The 17609-nt window shown below is 37.4% G+C and overlaps 1 pseudogene across 1 annotated transcript; it reads left to right on the top strand.

Moving 5' to 3' along the window:
* The first annotated feature begins 4565 nt into the window (after positions 1-4565).
* On the top strand, positions 4566-5465 carry LOC309799023 (olfactory receptor 10J5-like; annotated as a pseudogene). The gene has a single exon. The product of its transcript is annotated as an olfactory receptor 10J5-like (transcript).
* The last annotated feature ends 12144 nt before the right edge of the window (positions 5466-17609 follow it).

The raw sequence follows: 17609 nt of genomic DNA, 5'->3' as shown, positions 1-17609 counted from the left end.
GGAAGCAATCTAAGTGTCCATTGACAGATGAATGGATAAAGAAGATGTGGTACCTATATACAATGGAATATTACTCACCATAAAAAGAAATGAAATTGAGTAATTTTTAGTGAGGTGGATGAACCCAGAGACTGTCATACAGAGTGAAGTCAGAAAGAGAAAAACAAATACCATGTGCTAACTCATATATGTGGAATCTAACAACAACAACAAAAAAGGCTCTGATGAACCTAGGGGCAGGACAGATATAATGACACCCACGTAGAGAATGGACTTGAGGATATGGGGAGGGGGAAGGGTAAGATGGGACGAAGTGAGAGAGTAGAATTGACATATATACACTACGAAATGTAAAATAGATAGCTAGTGAGAAGCAGCTACATAGCACAGGGAGATCAGCTCCGTGCTTTGTTACCACCTGGAGAGGTGGGATAGGGAGGGTGGGAGGGAGATGCAAGAGGGAGGAGATATGGGGATATGTATATGTATAACTGATTCACTTTGTTATACAGCAGAAACTAACACAAAATTGTAAAGCAATTATACTCCAATAAAGATGTTTAAAAATATAAGTAATGTACATGATTCATTGTAAGTATCAATAAATTCTGTAATAGTGTCTTCCCTTATAAATGCAATTCTTATTGCATCTTCAAACTTTTTTTCTCCTTTTCTTTTATTTGGAATATAATCTTCATGATTAAAACATTTGCTATACTATCTTTTCATTGTATATTACTCCATTTCAGTGTTCTTATTTTCCCAAGAGGAGAATCTGCAATTACATTTCTCTCTGTCTGTCTCATCTTTCATTGTCTCACACTGTTTTCTTCTTTGTTTTTGTTGACTTTTTACAAATTCTTGGGTAGCCTCTTCCTATCAGAGGGGTATACCAAGAATAATTTTAAGTGTTTCACCCAAGACCACATGTTTTGACATTGGCAGTTTCCAGATCAGGTTCCAGATTTTCCAAGTCCTAGACAATTCCCATGTTTCTTACATCACAATGAGACCTTATGGAACTGTGGATCTAGCAGTGACAGATTTGCAGGCATAGAATCTTATTTGTGGCCAAATGAGAATCTTTTAAAAAATCAACTTAGAGGAGCTGTAATAGGTTACATAATATTGTACTATACAATATTATGCAGTATGATAAATAGCATGCAGTGTAAATAACAACAAAATATACCAATTTAAGTATACATTTTGGTGGATTTTGATAAATTTATGTACCTGTATAACTACCATCATAATCAAGAACATTTCCTTCATCCCTAAAAGTTCCCTAGTGTTCTGTTGCAGTCAATTCCCTAACAGTTCTGGCAACTACTGCTTGTTTTCTTGCAGTATAGAATAAAATTATATTTTCTAGAGTGTTCTATAAATGGAATTACCCTGTATGTGCTTTTTTGTATCTACTTCTTTGATTCATTATAATGTTTTTAAAGATCAGTCATGTTGTTTGTATTAGTAATCTGTTCCTTTTATTGCTGAGCAGTATTTCGTTACACAGATACACCATAAACATTCGAGTTGTTTCCAGTTTCTGGCTTTTAGGAATAAAGCTTCTAGGAACATTCATGTACAGGTCTCTGTGTAGACACATATTTTAATTTCTCTTGTGTGAATACTTAGCAAAAATATTGAATCATGAGCTAAGCATATATTTACCTTTCTAAAAATATGCCAAACTCTTACAGATTGGTTGTACCATTTTACATGGCCACCATCAATATTTAAGAGTTCCAGTTCTTTCAGTTCCCTGACAATATTAGGCTTTGTTTTAAATTTTAGCCATTTGAGTGAGTGTATAGTGGTATCTCATGGTGTTATTTTACATTCCTCTGGTGACTAATGATGTTATGATGTTGAGTATCCTTTCATGCACTTATTGACCATTTGTATATCTTCTTATGTAAAATGTCTGTTTAAATATTTTTCCAATTTCAAAAATGCATCTTAGTATTGAGTTGTAAGAATTCTTTACATATATCTAAACTTTTATTTAGAATGTATATTGTGGATATTTTCTCCCAGTCTGTGGCTTTCCTTTTCGTTTTTCTAACAATGTCTATTGAAGAATAGAAGATTTATTTTTATGAAGTTCAATTTGTGATTTTGTCCTTTTATAGTTTATTGTTTTTATTTTGTATCTAGGAACTTTGCTTATTCCAAGGTCATGATTTTATCACATTTTTGTCTAGAATTTTTAGTTTTAGCTTTTATATTTATGTCTTTGGTTCATGTTGAGTTATTTTGTGTATGGCATGAGGGTAAAGTTTGAGGTTTATTTTTTTTCCATCTAGATATCCAGTTGTTCCAGAAACATTTGTTGAAAATACTATTATTGAGATACTTTAGAACTTTATCAAAAATCACTTGATTGTATATGTGTGGATTATTTTTGAACTGTGTTTTTTTTTCATTGATCTGTATGTCTATCCTTACACCAATACCATGCTGCCTTGATTACTGTAGTCTTCAACTGTAGTAGTGTAAGTTCTTTAACTTTTAAAAATTTTTTGAAATTGCTGTAGTATTCTTGGTTCTTTGCATTTCCATATACATTTTAGAATGGGCATATGTTTTATTATCCTGACTAGAGGATTTGGTATCCTAATCTTATGAGGGTCATTATGAATCTAGAAAATGGAATAGACAGTAGACATTATTTAAGGAAGAGTTCCATTGAATGTGATGATGAGGTAGATATGGTTCCAAAATGCTGACCTTGATTGACTGGAATATGGGTGAGGTCATCGAGGAAGACAGAGAAGTTGAGATGGAGAGGCTTTTCCAAATCTAAGAGGGTAGATGTTTAGTTTTTTAAAAAATAAAATTTATTATGTCAGCAAGACCCACAAATAGAGAAGTCCAGAGGAAGGTACATCATAAACTTGGAGAAAAGACTGTTGATGGAAATAGAGATCTGAGAGCAATTAATTTAGAAATTATAACTGAAAAAATTGAGGAGAGCATGAAGAGAAAATAGCAAGGGCCAAGGATTGACCAAAGAACAACATTTCCAACTACAATATAGGTGAAATGAGCAACTTCATGGAAGAGAACTGAGTGCTGAGAAAAGAGAAAAAATAGTGTGGTGTCATGGAAACCAAGGTCAGAGAATGTTTCCAGGAGGCAGGGTTTTCAGAAGTGTAAAATGAATCAGAAGGACAAGAGAAAGAGGAAAAAGCAAAGTCTGACAGTTTTAGCAGTGAAGACTTCTTTGACATTTGAGAGAACAGTTTTGTGGGAGGGACCATGATGAAGCTGACTTTCAGGGAATTATGGGAGGTGGGAGAGGAAGTCTATTTCAGTAATTCTGAAAATGAAAGGAGGGAGAACAATGGAATGGTCATTGTAGAGAACCACAGGATCAGATGTATGCTGTCCATACAGGCTGTGTACTCTTGCTTTTCAACAGAGGGGACTAGTGCACTCTGTTTCTTGTAATTATATCAAATTCTGTGTTCACCAGATTTTTAAAAATAGATAGCTAGTGGGAACCTGCTGTATAGCACAGGGAGCTCAGCTCAGTGCCCTGTGGTGACCTAGATCGAAGGGGGGGGAGGGAGGTCCAAGAGGGAGGGTATATAGGTATGCATATAGCTGATTCACTTCATTGTACACCAGAAACTAACACAACATTGTAAAGCAGTTTTACTCCAATTAAAATAAAAATTGGTAGGCCAGTTCAGCTCCAAGTAGCTGGCAGACTCCTTTCTCCTCCTCTCTCAACTCTGGTACTTACATTCCCTTGTCCACACCTTGAATTGTCCTAATCCTTTCCTATTACAGTGGAAACTAGACAATGTTCTCCCAATTACCCAACTCTTTTCCTGACTTCATTCTTAAAAGTACTACTGGAGTCAGCAAAAATGATTACTGTGGCGGGACTTGAGTGAACTCTTTCAGTAGAGTGATCACAACAGAAGTTGTTTTGTAGTTGTTCTTTGAGGGTGTGGTGACATATTTGGACCACATTCTCTCTCTGAAATGAGGTTTCTAGATTCAGAACTCAACTGAAATACTGTGTAAAAGTTCTTGGTGGCCCTGTTTCCAGATCCAGGGACTGCTTATCACAGTTCGTCATCTTCAAGTCTACTTCCTTCTGCTATATATCCCCTTCGAAACTCTCATCTTTATCATTTTCTTGACATGCACTTTATTAGTGAGCCCTTTGTTCCTAGAGTTTGTTTTAAGTGGTGGATATCATTACTGATAGGGACACAGAGCATTACTCTTTCCTGGCTGTTCTCTTCCCCTTCCTAACATCACTATGATGGGTGTGTGGTGAGCATTTGCTTGGAAGTCTTCATGCACAGGGGAAGTTTGCTCCATAGTGATCATGTTCACATGTATAAGCCCCAAAGAAACAAAAGTAGTTTTCTTTCTTTCTGTGCCAGGGCCATACACGTGAGCTTGTTGGTCACAAGGGGGGAATTGGACTCACTCTCTCAGTTCAGCTGTCATTGTCCCTTGCTGTGAAGTCCAATTGCTGATGGGAATTTTCCCCTTGATGACTGATTCCTTTTATTGCTTTAGGGCACTGATATAGTGAAATGCAGAGAAAGAACTCACAGAGTAGCAGAATTCATCTTCCTGGGGTTCTCTATCTTTGGAAAGCACCAGATAACCCTCTTTGTGGTTTTCCTTACCATCTCCATTTTCACTCTGGCTGGGAACATCATCATTGTGACCGTCATTTGTGTTGTCCTTCACCACCACATACCCATGTACTTCTTCCTGAGCATGCTGGCTAGTTCTGAGACTGTGTACACATTGGTCATCGTCCCACGAGTGCTTTCTGGTCTTATTTTTCATAACCAGCCTATCTCCTTGTAAGGCTTTGGAACCCAGATGTTCTTTTCTGTCATCTTGCGACTAATAATTGCTTCTTGATCACAGCTATGGGCTATGACTACTATGTGGCCATCTGCAAACCCCTGAGGTACGCAGTTGTCATGAACAAAGGAGTGTGTGCTAGGTTAGTCTGTGTGTCCTTTGGCACTGGTCTGGTTATGGCATTTCTCCATATAATGGCCATGTTCCATTTGCACTTCTGTGGCATTTACCCAGTCATGAAACTTTCTTGTGTTGATACCACTGTCAATGAGATTATCAATTATGGTGTAAGTTCAATATGTGATTTTTGTTCCTGTGGGCCTGTTCTTCACCTCCTATATCCTCATTATCTCTTCCATCCTTAAGATGCCTTCAACCAAGGGCTAGAAGAAGACCTTCGCCACATGGCCTCCCACCTCACTGTGGTCATGGTCCACTATGGCTGTGGCTCCATTGCCTACCTCAAGTACAAGTCAGAAAATGCAATAGAAAAATATCTTCTTCTCTCTGTGACCTATACCATCATCACTCCTCTGCTGAACCCTGTTATTTACAGTCTGAGGAACAAGGAGGTCAAAGATGCCCTACGTAGAGCTGTGGGCAGAAACATTTCTTAACAGATTGAATTGTTTTGTCAGGAAAACTTTGGTCCAGTGTAATGTGTGTCTACTCATAAACATGCCATGATTCACAAGTTCATCAAATACAATGTGGAGAATAATGTCAAAGAGTTGAAATGCTTTTCCTTCTCATGCTCTAAGGGCAAAGCGGAAAGCAAGGTTTTTGCTCTGTCAAATTTTGTTACCAGATACAAGAATCATTCCAAGCCAGATTAAGACTACTTGTTTCTGTGCCTGAGGAGTTCTGCTTGCAAACCTCTTTTGGCCCTCACTTTACCTGGCTCCTCTCAGACAGTCAAATCCTTAACCTAGTCTGGTAAGGAGGAGTGGAGAAGAGGCAGTTGGAACAGATGTGAAAGAGGTCTTAGGAAGTGAAGCTGCAGAGACAGTCTGATGATGGCTTTCATTCTCAGAAGTTAACTCAATTACCCCGTGACAGTCATTTCAGAAACGATTTTCTTAATTCTTGCTGATTGAAGAATGAACAGCCTCAGCAAAAAGGGTCAGTTCTTTCATTATCCAGCCATGTTAGCTCCTTAGCTAGTATTCATTTCTGTGTGTCTCCCTTCCTTCTTTGCAATCAAGGCAAAAATCTCTGTCGTTCCTAGAGGCTAAGCTGGGAGAGAATGTATTGGTGGCTGTTCTCTGTAACTGCACTTTTATCCAGATGTACTTTTTATAAACACACTTCTTTTTTCAACCTATGGAAGGCTTTCAGATTTAAAACTTCTATGTAGTAACTGCAGTGGCATTGAAGTAGTTGTCTTAGATACTGGCTATTCTGATTGCAGAGTCTAAGGCAAATGTCATTGAATTCCCTTCTATCAGCAACAGTGCAAAGTCATCCTTCTCCCAATACAATTTTTATCAAAATAAGCATATTCATGCTACGTTATTTTATATCCTCAATGAGGAAGGTTGTGGGAATATTTTTTAATAGGCTTTTCTTTTTTCAAATTTATTTAATTTATTTATTTTTGGCTGTGTTGGGTCTTCATTGTTGCACGCGAGCTTTCTCTAGTTGGTGTGAGCGGGTGCTACTCTTCGTTTCGGTGCACGGGCTTCTCATTGTGGTGGCTTCTCTTGCTGTGGAGCACAGGATCTAGAGCACAGGCTTCAATAGTTGTAGCATGTGGGCTCAGTAGTTGTGGCTTGCAGGCTCTAGAGCGCAGGCTCATTAGTTGTGATGTGTGGGCTTAGTTGCTCAGCGGCATGTGGGATCTTCTTGGACCAGGGCTCGAAACTGTGTCCTCTGCCTTGACAGGTGGATTCTTAACCACTGTGTCACCAGGGAAGTCCATGTGGGAATATTTTTTGTGGATCTTACTACTAGTTTATCTCTGCTGTGAGACAGAGCTGGAAGATACGAAGAGACACTGATACGGCAACATGTCTTTCCACACACTTCTATTGTGATTCCATCCCCAGGGTAGTTCCTGTCCCTTACTTTCCAGTTTTATTTTTCTGTTCTGAACCACAGAAATAGTATTGCTGCATCTTCTAGGTGACCTGTAATTTATTCTGTGTTCTACAGATCCTGATGTGAGGAGGTCAACAGGGCTGGGGTTCTTTGTCCAGTGTCCCTTGTTGCAGGCTCTCACAGTTGGGTGACATCATAGCTGATGTCAGAGTCTCTGTGATAAACATTGCTGGGTATCCCTCTAGGAGAGGTATCTCAACCTGAGGTTCATAGTGCCTTGAGGAGTAGTGTTTGGAAGGGCTTAGAGGGGTTTTGCACTTTATGGAATTATTTACTAGATTTTGTGCACAAGTATGAATGTGTCATTTCCATCATATTCTCAAAGAATTTTCTCTGGTATAAGTATTTCTTCCCTCAAACCCTAGCAGAAATATACCACAGAATCCAATTTTATTCTTTTATAGATCATTTGCTTCCATAATTTCCTTAAACTCTCTTAGAGAAGCACTCTTTGACCCTGTCCACTTTTGCCTACGTGGGCACTGCTATTTTTCATTAAGTTGGGGGAAATAGAAGGTGTGTGTGGTTCTCAGCTGGGAAGCTGAGGGATAATGGGGGGTGGAAAGATATCAGAAGGCATGTGTGGTCTTCTATGTTGAAAGGTTTCTGGTCTTCTCTCATCCCGTCCCCTCCATTCCCTAAGTGTTTAGATATCATTCTTGTCCCTCTCCCTCACACCTCATGCATGAGTGAATTGCCCACTAATGTTAGTTGTTTTACACACTTTGCATGACTTTAGACTTACTGGAGGAAGCAGCTCCTACAGGAGCAGTGCAACAAATAGTACAAGAGTGGGTAGGCCTATGTGGTCTCATATCCTTCCAGTATGATGAATCAGGAACAGTGAATCGTTTTATTGCTCTCTCCTGTAATTATGCATGTTACTTAGATTGATGGCTAATGTGGAGGCTATCTTCATTATCTTCTTTCTTTTTGTTATAATTCTCTAATGTCTCACTCTACCCATATTTCTTTATCTTGCTTCTCTTGTGCATTGCAAATACCTCTTTTCTTTTAGCACTTTTTTTGTTTATCTCTTCTGTGCATCAGAAAAATAACCATAATATCAGTTATTTATTCAGTCTGTGTATTTCTCAAGCACTGGGTGATAAGCAGTTAACTAGCTGTGGGGTTACAGTAACGAGTATTACAGGGACTCTGTTTCAAGTTATTCACAGTCCGATGGGGAAGATAGACAAAATAGCAAAGAATACCAAAACTTGCTCTAGGCATACATACAGGATTGTTGTTTGGGGTCAGGAGTGTTGTGCAAAAAAGAGAACTGGTCAAATCTATTTAGAAGGTCAGAAAATAATTCAGAGAGGTAATAGTTAACTAACTTTTTGTGGCATTGGGTCATTTGAAGTCTGGGAGAGGGATGAGGGAGGACAGTCAAGGGAAAGAAAAGAGCCTGAGCAGAGACACACAAGCCTGAAAAACTAGATGTACTAGCAGGTGGGTATTATTCATCTCTGTATGCCCATTGCTGTATTGAATATTAGCCTGACAAATAATAGGTACTTAATATACCTTTGGAAACATGCATGTGTGAACAAATATTAAGTATAAGGTCTTTTCCAGGAATTTCTAGTTTTTTGTTTGGATAGACATATCATATCATATTCCCTCTGCCTGCCATATAAACTTCCCTCACGTAAAGTAAACTAACAGAAAATGACAAAGTAGAGGTGACAACCTTGGGAGCATAGTTGAAATTACTTTTCCCCATTGCAGGATTGCCTATAAACAGTTCTCACTTGCTCCATAAGCTCAGTTGACATTCATGCATTTTTTAAAATTAGTCACTTAAAACTGGGCTGGAGGAAAAAAATCCTTCTTTGGAAGGAAACTGGATTAATACTAGGATAATATGTTTTAGCCATAACCAGAAAAATAACAGACTTGAAACTGATTGCTTGATAGCTTGACATATAAAACCAAGAGTTAAGATAGTTTAATACTTAACCTCTTAGGAAAAAAAATGTGAAACAGACTATTACGGATCTTAAACATTCTGAAATAGGATTTTCAGTGTTGACTTTGTAGCTTCTCTAGAGAAAAACCAGTTTCACCTGATATCCTTTCACACTCCCTACTTGCAATGCATGATGGATTAGAGAATATAGTTGCAGCCCTACCAACAATAAGTAGAATAAAACATTTTCTTAATGAGTATAAATGTTTCCAGGAGGAGAGAGGAGGGAGGTAGGCAGGAGGGATAAAATTAAGCCATATTAAGACAGTAAGTAAGTGACTCACAGGGCTTAATTTTTAAAAAGGCATATTTAAAAGGTGCAAGATCCCAGATCAGTTTTGATGTTGCTGCTGAATGAAGTATGTACACATGTGTGGTAGCATATGTATTCATGTGTGTGTGTGTAAGTATGCATGCATATTTTTGTGAGGGGAGAGATAACATTTGGGAGTTTTAGATGTGATGAATGCTATGGTCAAAGGTATTGATAATAATGCTTTATTTGAATTATTTTATAGCTATCCCTAATATTTATGTAACTCTTTACAGTTCACAAAGGTCTTTCACATTCATGACCTCATTTGATAATAACAGCACTGTGTAAGATAAATATTACTACCTCATTTTCAGAGAAATACACTGGGGGTAGAGTAAGGGACTTTCCTAAGGGCACATACAACATTAGAGATAGAAGTAGGACTAAAAATGGAGCCTCAATTACAGATCTATTAATCCTAAATTCCATGCTCTTTCTGTTACTCCATCCATATGTACAAACACACACAATTTATTCTACTCAGGGAATTTACACGCTCACACACACAATTTATTCTAATCAGGGAATAAGTTATGATGAATGAGTAAACTTTATGTTTTAGATGCTGGAGCTTCATTTCAGTCAGTATTGATAGACTCTTCCTGAAATGTTCTGTTTTCATTCCTGCCTTTGTAAACAAAGTATATTGAACCTCATGAATATATTTCTTTAAATGTTTACCATAAACATTTAAAATTACCTTGTATTGTGGTCCATTGATATCGTCAGTTGAAACTGAGCTTATGTTAGAGTCTCTGAGTTAACAAAGAGTTAAATGACCCACATATTAACAGTATTTTGTGAATTTTGTGTTAGCATTATATGATTTCTGACTTTTTAAATGATTCATTTTGTTACATCAACAAATATGACATACACATCCACTCTGAGTATCAGGCACTGGGTTAGGCACTAGATGCAGAGATAAGACCTGAGCCTTGCTCTTGAGTAGCTCCCAATCTGCTTGCAGCTGATTTCAGTAGAGTGCGATTAGTGCTATACACAGAGTACCATGTAACCCTAAAGAAGAAAATGACATGACTCAGTTGGTGACTTTATCCGTTCATGTATTGGAAGATTCAGGTCAAGGTGAATGAATTTAGCAAGTCCAAATACTGTGCTGTAGGGAGACTTCCTGACATTGTGCCTACTCAAAGATGGCAAGTGTACCAAGATTAATGAATCCAAGTATTTCTATAATGTATCCTCTACAATGCCCAGTATACAATTAAATGTTCAACATTGGAATAGACAGAAAAATATGACCCATAATCAAGAGAAAGCTAGTCTGTATAAGTTAACCTTAAGATGGCCCAAATTAGTAGTCAGGGACTTAAAAGCAGGTAGTACACATAGGTCCAAAGATTTACAGGAAACCATGCTCTTATTGAACAAACAGATGTGGAATCTCAGTTAAGAAATGAGAGCTGTAATAAGAAAGAAATAGAATTTATAGAACTGAAAGTTAAAATATTTGAAATGAAATATTTACTAATCTTCTTAACAGAAAATTGTAATTGGTAAAAGGGTCAATTAACTTGAAGATCAAATTCAATAATTTCTATTGATCTAAGAACAGAAAAGAAATGAATGAAAAGTCTCAATGATTCATGCAACAATACAAGAAGTCTAATGTCCATGTAACTGGAGTCTCAGAGAGTAGAATATGTCACAAAAATATCTGGAGATTCATTGGCCAAATTAGTGAGAAATGTAAACTTACAGATCCAAGAATCTCAGTGAATCCCAAACAGGATAAATAAAAAGAATCAAATCTATGTACATCAGAGCTGAATCTTTAATAAACAAAGATAAAGAAATCTTGAGGGCTTCCCTGGTGGTGCAATAGTTGGGAATCCACCTGCCAATGCAGGCAACACAGGTTCGAGCCCTGGTCTGGGAAGATCCCACATGCCGTGGAGCAACTAAGCCCATGTGCCACAACTACTTAGCCTGCGCTCTAGAGCCCATGAGCCACAACTGCTGAGTCCAAGTGCCACAACTATTGAAGCCCGTGCACCTAGAGCCCATGATCCACAACAAGAGAGGCCACTCCAATGAGAAGACTGTGCACCGCAAAGAAGAGCAGCCCCCACTCGCTGCAACTAGAGAAAGCCCGTGGGCAGCAATGAAGATGCAATGCAGCCAAAAATAAATAAATTAATTAATTTTAAAAAAATCTTGAAAGTCACCAGGTTAACGTGGTAAATTACATATAAGGGAACAATGATAATAATTTCACTGACTTCTAATTGAAAACAATGGAGACCAGAAAACAGTTGAGTGACGTTTTTAGTGTTAAGTCAGAATTCTATATCCAGTAAAAAATATCATTCAAAAATTACATATATATGTGAAATAAAGATATTTTCAGGTAAGTAAAAATTGAGATAATTATACACTACCAGAAATGATAAAGGAACTTCTTAAGACTGAAGGGATATGACACCAGATGCAAACTATAGATATATAAAGAAGAATGAAGATCACTATGGATATATAAAGAGGAATGAAGATATGTTAATATGTGAGTAAACAAAGGTATCTTGTTTTTCTTTCAGCTGTTTTAAAGAATATATTATAAGTTAAAGAAAATATTATGGTATAGTATTGTGAGGCTTATAACATATATAGATGTCATATACATGACAACTATAGCATAAAGAAAGAGGTAAATATAACTATATTTTTATAAGATGCCTTTGTTTAACAAGAAGTGGTACAATTTTAACTAAGAAAGATTGTAATAAGTTAAGAATGCATACCCATAGAACAATAATGAAAAGAATAATGCAATGAGGTATACCTATGAAGGCAGTACAGAAATAAAATAGAATACTAAAAATATTTAAGTATTTTAATATTTAAGAAGTATATTAATATTTAAGAAGGAATAAAGGAACAGAGGAACAGCTAACAAATGAGACAAATAGAAAAAATAGTAAAAGAGTAGACTGAAATTCAATGGTATAGAGAACTGTATTCAACCTAGGTATATGGTTGACCCTTCAGTGATGTGGAGGTTCAGGGTGCTCACAACACGCCCCTACTACCCCCGTCCCAGCAGTCGAAAATCCACATATAACTTTACAGTTGGCACTTTGTGTCTGTGGTTCTGCATTTGTGAATTCAACCAACCTCAGATTGTAAACATAGTAATATATGTATTGAAAAAAATCCATTTATAAGTATACCTGTGCAGTTCAAACCTGTGTTGTTCAAGGGTCAACTGTACTAAACATGTCAGTGAAAAGGCAGATGTTGTCAGAATGGATAAAAACAAGCAAGACTCAACTATACACTATTTAAAAGAGAAATTTGACAAAAATACACAGATAAATTAAAAGAAAAAGTGTAGGGAAAGATATACCATGCAAACTCTAATTGTACTGAAGGGGTTATATCTTCTAGAACTTCTTTAGCAATTTCTGGTAGTGTAGAAATTATCCCAATTTTCACTTATCTTAAAATGCCTTTACTTTCACCTTCATTTTTCATTAATATCAGACAAAGTAGATTTTAAAGCAAGAAATATTACCATAAATAAAATAGGGAGATTTTATTAAAATAAAAAGCTAATTCATCAGTAAGACATGACAATCTTAAATATACATGCTCCTAGTAATAGAGTTCTAAAATAGATAAACAAAAACTAAGTTAAAGAGAGAAATAGATAAATTTACAATTCTGATTGGGGATTTCAATACTCGCTTAGCAATTGATTGAATGAGTAGACAGTAAATAAGCATATAAAACAGCTGTTCCACGTTTTAGTACATTTGACATTTTGATATTTATAGAACCTTCCAACCAACAACAGCAGAATACACTCTTTTTTCAAGTGCACATGGAAGCAAGAGTGGACATATGAATCATAAGACTCAATATATTTATAAGGATTGGAATCATAAAAATATGTTCTCTGACCATAGTGGAATTCAATTCTAAATCAAACAAAAAAAATCTGGGAAAAACATTTAGAAATTAACACACGGCCTAAAAACTGGCGGGTTAAAGAATAGATTATAAGGGAAATTGGAAAATATTTGGAATTGAATAGAAATTAAGGTGTAAGATATTAAAACTTGTGAGATTCAGCTAAAGAAGTGCTTAGAAAATATGATTGCTTAGTGTAAAAAAGAAGTGTTATCAGTCATGGTCCATTCAGGAGATAGAAATCACACAACAATTTGAATAATGAAAGTTTAATATAATGGATTAATTGTAACATGGGATTACTGTTGGTTCAGTGATGTGTGGGGTCACAAATGGCCAGGTGACCGTCTCACCTTCTAATTAAATTTAATTATTTCTGTTCCATTCCCTGGTTAGAAATATTTTGCCCATGAGAACTAAGACCAGTGGAGCTAAGGATGCTGGGACAGGAAGAAAAATCCTGCAAGTGAGTTATTAGGTGAAATGGGAGTAAAAGGAGCCACTACCACTTCCACCCCTTAACTCCTGGACCCATGAATTCTGGCTATATAATTGTCTGATTCAGAACATACACTGATTTAAAACAGAACACTATCATTTTAAGATATCTCAAAACTGGTGGAATAACTGAGTCATTAGTAAGCCATTCATCTTTCAAATACATCAGCTATTTCTGGATGATGGAATATGCAGTAAGACTAGTTAATTCCATAAGCATGAGTCCATTGCTGTACTTCCTGTATTGTTAAATGAGTTCTTTTACTGGATGCAATGCTGCGGGGAATGCCATGATGGTAGTTAAGGCATTCTGAGTGTCCACAGGTGGTAGGACTGGCAGAAAGCATTACGGGTAGGGAAAGCAAATCTGTTTTCAGAATTTGTGTCTATTCCAGCAAAGATAGATTTCTGCCCCTTCCATGATGAAAGAGGGCCGTTATCATTAACCTGCCACCAGGCTGTTTCTTAAAAAGAAATGATGTCATATTTAGGGGTTATTATTAGTTGCTGCTTTTAGCAGATTGGGTGCTCAGCAATGATGTTATCCAGGTCAGATTTGATAAGGGGAAGTCCATATTGTTGAGCCTAAGTATAGGTTTCATCTCTGCTAACATGGCCATTTTATTCATGGGAGCCTTTGAACAAACACTAAGGTAGCTGAGGAGAAAGGCTGATTGATATCTACCATGCATGTCATTTTGTCCATCTGACCCCTATAAGCCATCATTTTGATTGATGAGCCATAGTGAGATTTTGGGTACCAAAATGTTAGCATAAATTTTGGGCCAGTGTCAAGTAATCCTTGAAAGGTCTTGGTATTTCCTGTTACTTGGTGAAGTCACTCTAGTATATGGGTATAGGTCCCTTTGGGGGAAGGTTTGGTGGAAGATTTACAGTGTTTGTATTAATGATGCAGGGTACTTCCTCAAGGAGACTTGGCCTCCCTTTCAGTAAAGGGGCTCTTGATCTTTGAATTGACATAGGTTTGGAAACTGGTTGATAGACTATGATGCTCCACTGTGTTGACTCAAATCAGGTAATAGGTGTAGTGTTAGCTCTGGTCTCACACACAGTGGATCAGTTGGTTCAGGGACCTACCTGGTCATTATTTCCTCAGTTCTCTAATGTAAAATTAGAATAGACATGCTCAGTAACTGGTAGAATTCCCCACAGTGGCTCCCTGACATACAGGCCATGTGGTAGGAAGTGCTAAGTGGAAGCCCCTAGAATTTCCTCCCCCTCTCAAGATAGTAAATGAGAAGCAATATCACATTACTGTGGGAATTGTAGAGATGAATTGAAAAAGCAGGGGTTGTAATACTCATCACATCCCTATTTAATTCCTCCAGTTTGGCCTGTGAATAAGCCAGATGTGTATTGGAAAATGACTATGGGCTATTGTAAACGTAATCAGATTGTGATGCCGGTTTCTGTTGCTGTCCCAGATGTAGTGTCATTACTGGAGCAAATCCACATAGCATGTCACACTTGGTAAGTAGCTATTGACCTGGATAACTTTTTCTCCATACAAATTTTAAGTACATTCAGAAGGAGTTGCTTTTACCTGGCAGTGCTAGTAGTGTATTTTCAGTCTTGTTTTAGGGCTATGACAATTCTACTGCCCCCTCTCATAATATAGACCACAGAAATCTTGTTTGTCATGACATTGCATAGAATATCACATGTACTAGTGTATTGATGACATTGTGCAAATTGGATCTGTTGAACAGAAAGTAGCAATTACTTCGTTGCCTTCATAAGTATGAGAGGGTAAGTTATAATTCTATATCAGTCAAGGCCCAGTTAGACAAATGTCACTCGGTAATTTGAATAGGGAGTTTAACATAAAGAATTGGTAGCTATAACAAGGAACTGGAGCAATAAGATATTGGATAGCAATTAGGATAATTCTAAAGAATACAAGAATAGTAGATATAAGGAACAGATACTATCCCTAGGGCTAAGATAGGGTATTGTGGGAAATAAATTTTCTCTAGATTTTTTTAGTGATCTTATAAAAACCTCAGTTTCCTGAGCCATGGAAATGCATACACTATCAGAGTAGAAGGTTTGCTTTCATTTCTCCTAGGAACATTTTACTCCTTACAATGAGGATTAGGTCTGACACCATTTGTTTCTTTGATGGTGGAGCTAATTGCTTCCATACAATAAGCTTCTCTTATCTCCCCAAGAGCCATACGGTTACATTTCTGGTAAGGCACCTAAATTGTAGCATTATCTCTCTGCTTGTTTACATTTCAAAAGGGGTGGAACCTGGAGCCACGAAGAAATTTCTAGGTTGTAAAAGCCATAGACAGTCTATTATCTTCTTCCTGGAAAGATTTATGGGCATAACAAAAGATTAGAATAAGGATTCTTTGCATCATGTCTCCAAGGAGACTCTCAGAAGGAGAGAGAGAAAAATAAACTCTTTCCTCTGTATAAATGGAAGACATTTATATTTCTCCATCTCTAGCATACAGAATGGTCCTGCCACTTGTGTAGGATACATTTTCCATCTGGTTCTTATCATATCACTTTGCAGGGTTGCAAATGTGGAGAGACTAGTGATCCAATGTTATTCTGACTGTTGATTGTGTGGTGAGCATAATAAGAAATCTGCTCTGATTCAGAAGCCTCATGTGTGCATTCAAGAAAATTTAATAAAGATGAATGTTAAAAACTCAACAAACACCTGAGGAAGAGACAACCCTTCCTGCATAAGGGCTAATATCCAGACCTTATTAGAGAGGGCACAGCATCAACCCACTGTATGACAGAGACATTGCAATGTGCCATGCTGGGAGAACTTGATGGAAATTCACACTTTGGAATGTACCAGAAATCTGCCCTCTAGTGTACTGGGGAAAGCTATTCTGAAGGTAGTGTCTTCCTGGAGACACTTTACTATGTAAAGAAGGATGCTGAGGAAATTTGCTTATTTTTGGGTGCTATTGATTGCCATGCACTGCAGAGCTGGATGTTGGAATATCTGCCCATGTTTCAGGAACTTGCTGCTGGTGAAGCCAAGTCATGCTGAAGAAAACTGCCAAATGGAGCTTAATGGAAATGGAAAGTCCCTTCTTCCTGCAGTGTGTCTAACAGTGCTCTGAAATGACAAAGCTTAACATTGTACCAGCTGTCAAGGGCCCAGCTCAGTTTCTTTAGAGCAAGCAATGAAGGCAAATTTGAAGTTGAAGGCCAATAAATTGATAAATGGCACACAAAGAAAAGTGTAACATCAGTTATATATTGCTCCTTCCACTCAGGAGGGAGCAACTACTACTTTATTAGTCCTTTCACCATAAAAAAAATAATAAAGTGGGAAAAACGTATGAATCAACTGTTTTCAGATTTTAGACCATAAGCAGTGAAAGACTGTGATTCTGGAGGAAATAAAAACACAAAATTTAAGCTCCATGATTTCCCTGAGCTTTTGCTTAAAGGATCTTTGCAAAACATGACATAGGGAAGTAGAGTCTAAGCATGAGCTGAGGAGACAAATGTTGAAATTTAGAGATGGCAATGTGGCTGGAACTTGTGGGGCAGAGTAGCAGAGAAGAGGAAGCTGCACAAAATAAAACCTGCAGAACTATGCATAAGCATCTCTTGGTCTTTTGCAGAATACTAAGGTATATGTATGTGGAGCCAGGCATTAGAAGGCTGGCATAGAACTATTATGGGGAAATGTGAGCTAAACAGAGGTTCTGATGTTTACATGTGGCTGCGAGACATTGGTGTTTGACAAACTAGAGCAGAAAAGCTTAACTGAACGTCCTGGGCCCTCAATTGTAGCCCTAGTAAGACCATACCTAAGGAATAGAGCCACTCTAACTCTAAAGTAAAGACTGAGTCCTGCCCTATCAAACAGAGAGTTCAATCAGGTCAAGCTCAACAGGATCCACAAGTAACCTATATACAACAGAACAATGTTCA

This window comes from Mesoplodon mirus (assembly GCF_964341445.2).
Source record: "Mesoplodon mirus genome assembly, chromosome: 3".
Lineage (NCBI taxonomy): Eukaryota > Metazoa > Chordata > Mammalia > Artiodactyla > Ziphiidae > Mesoplodon > Mesoplodon mirus.
Note: the sequence above shows the minus strand (reverse complement) of the source record. Positions and strands in the feature narration are given on the sequence as shown.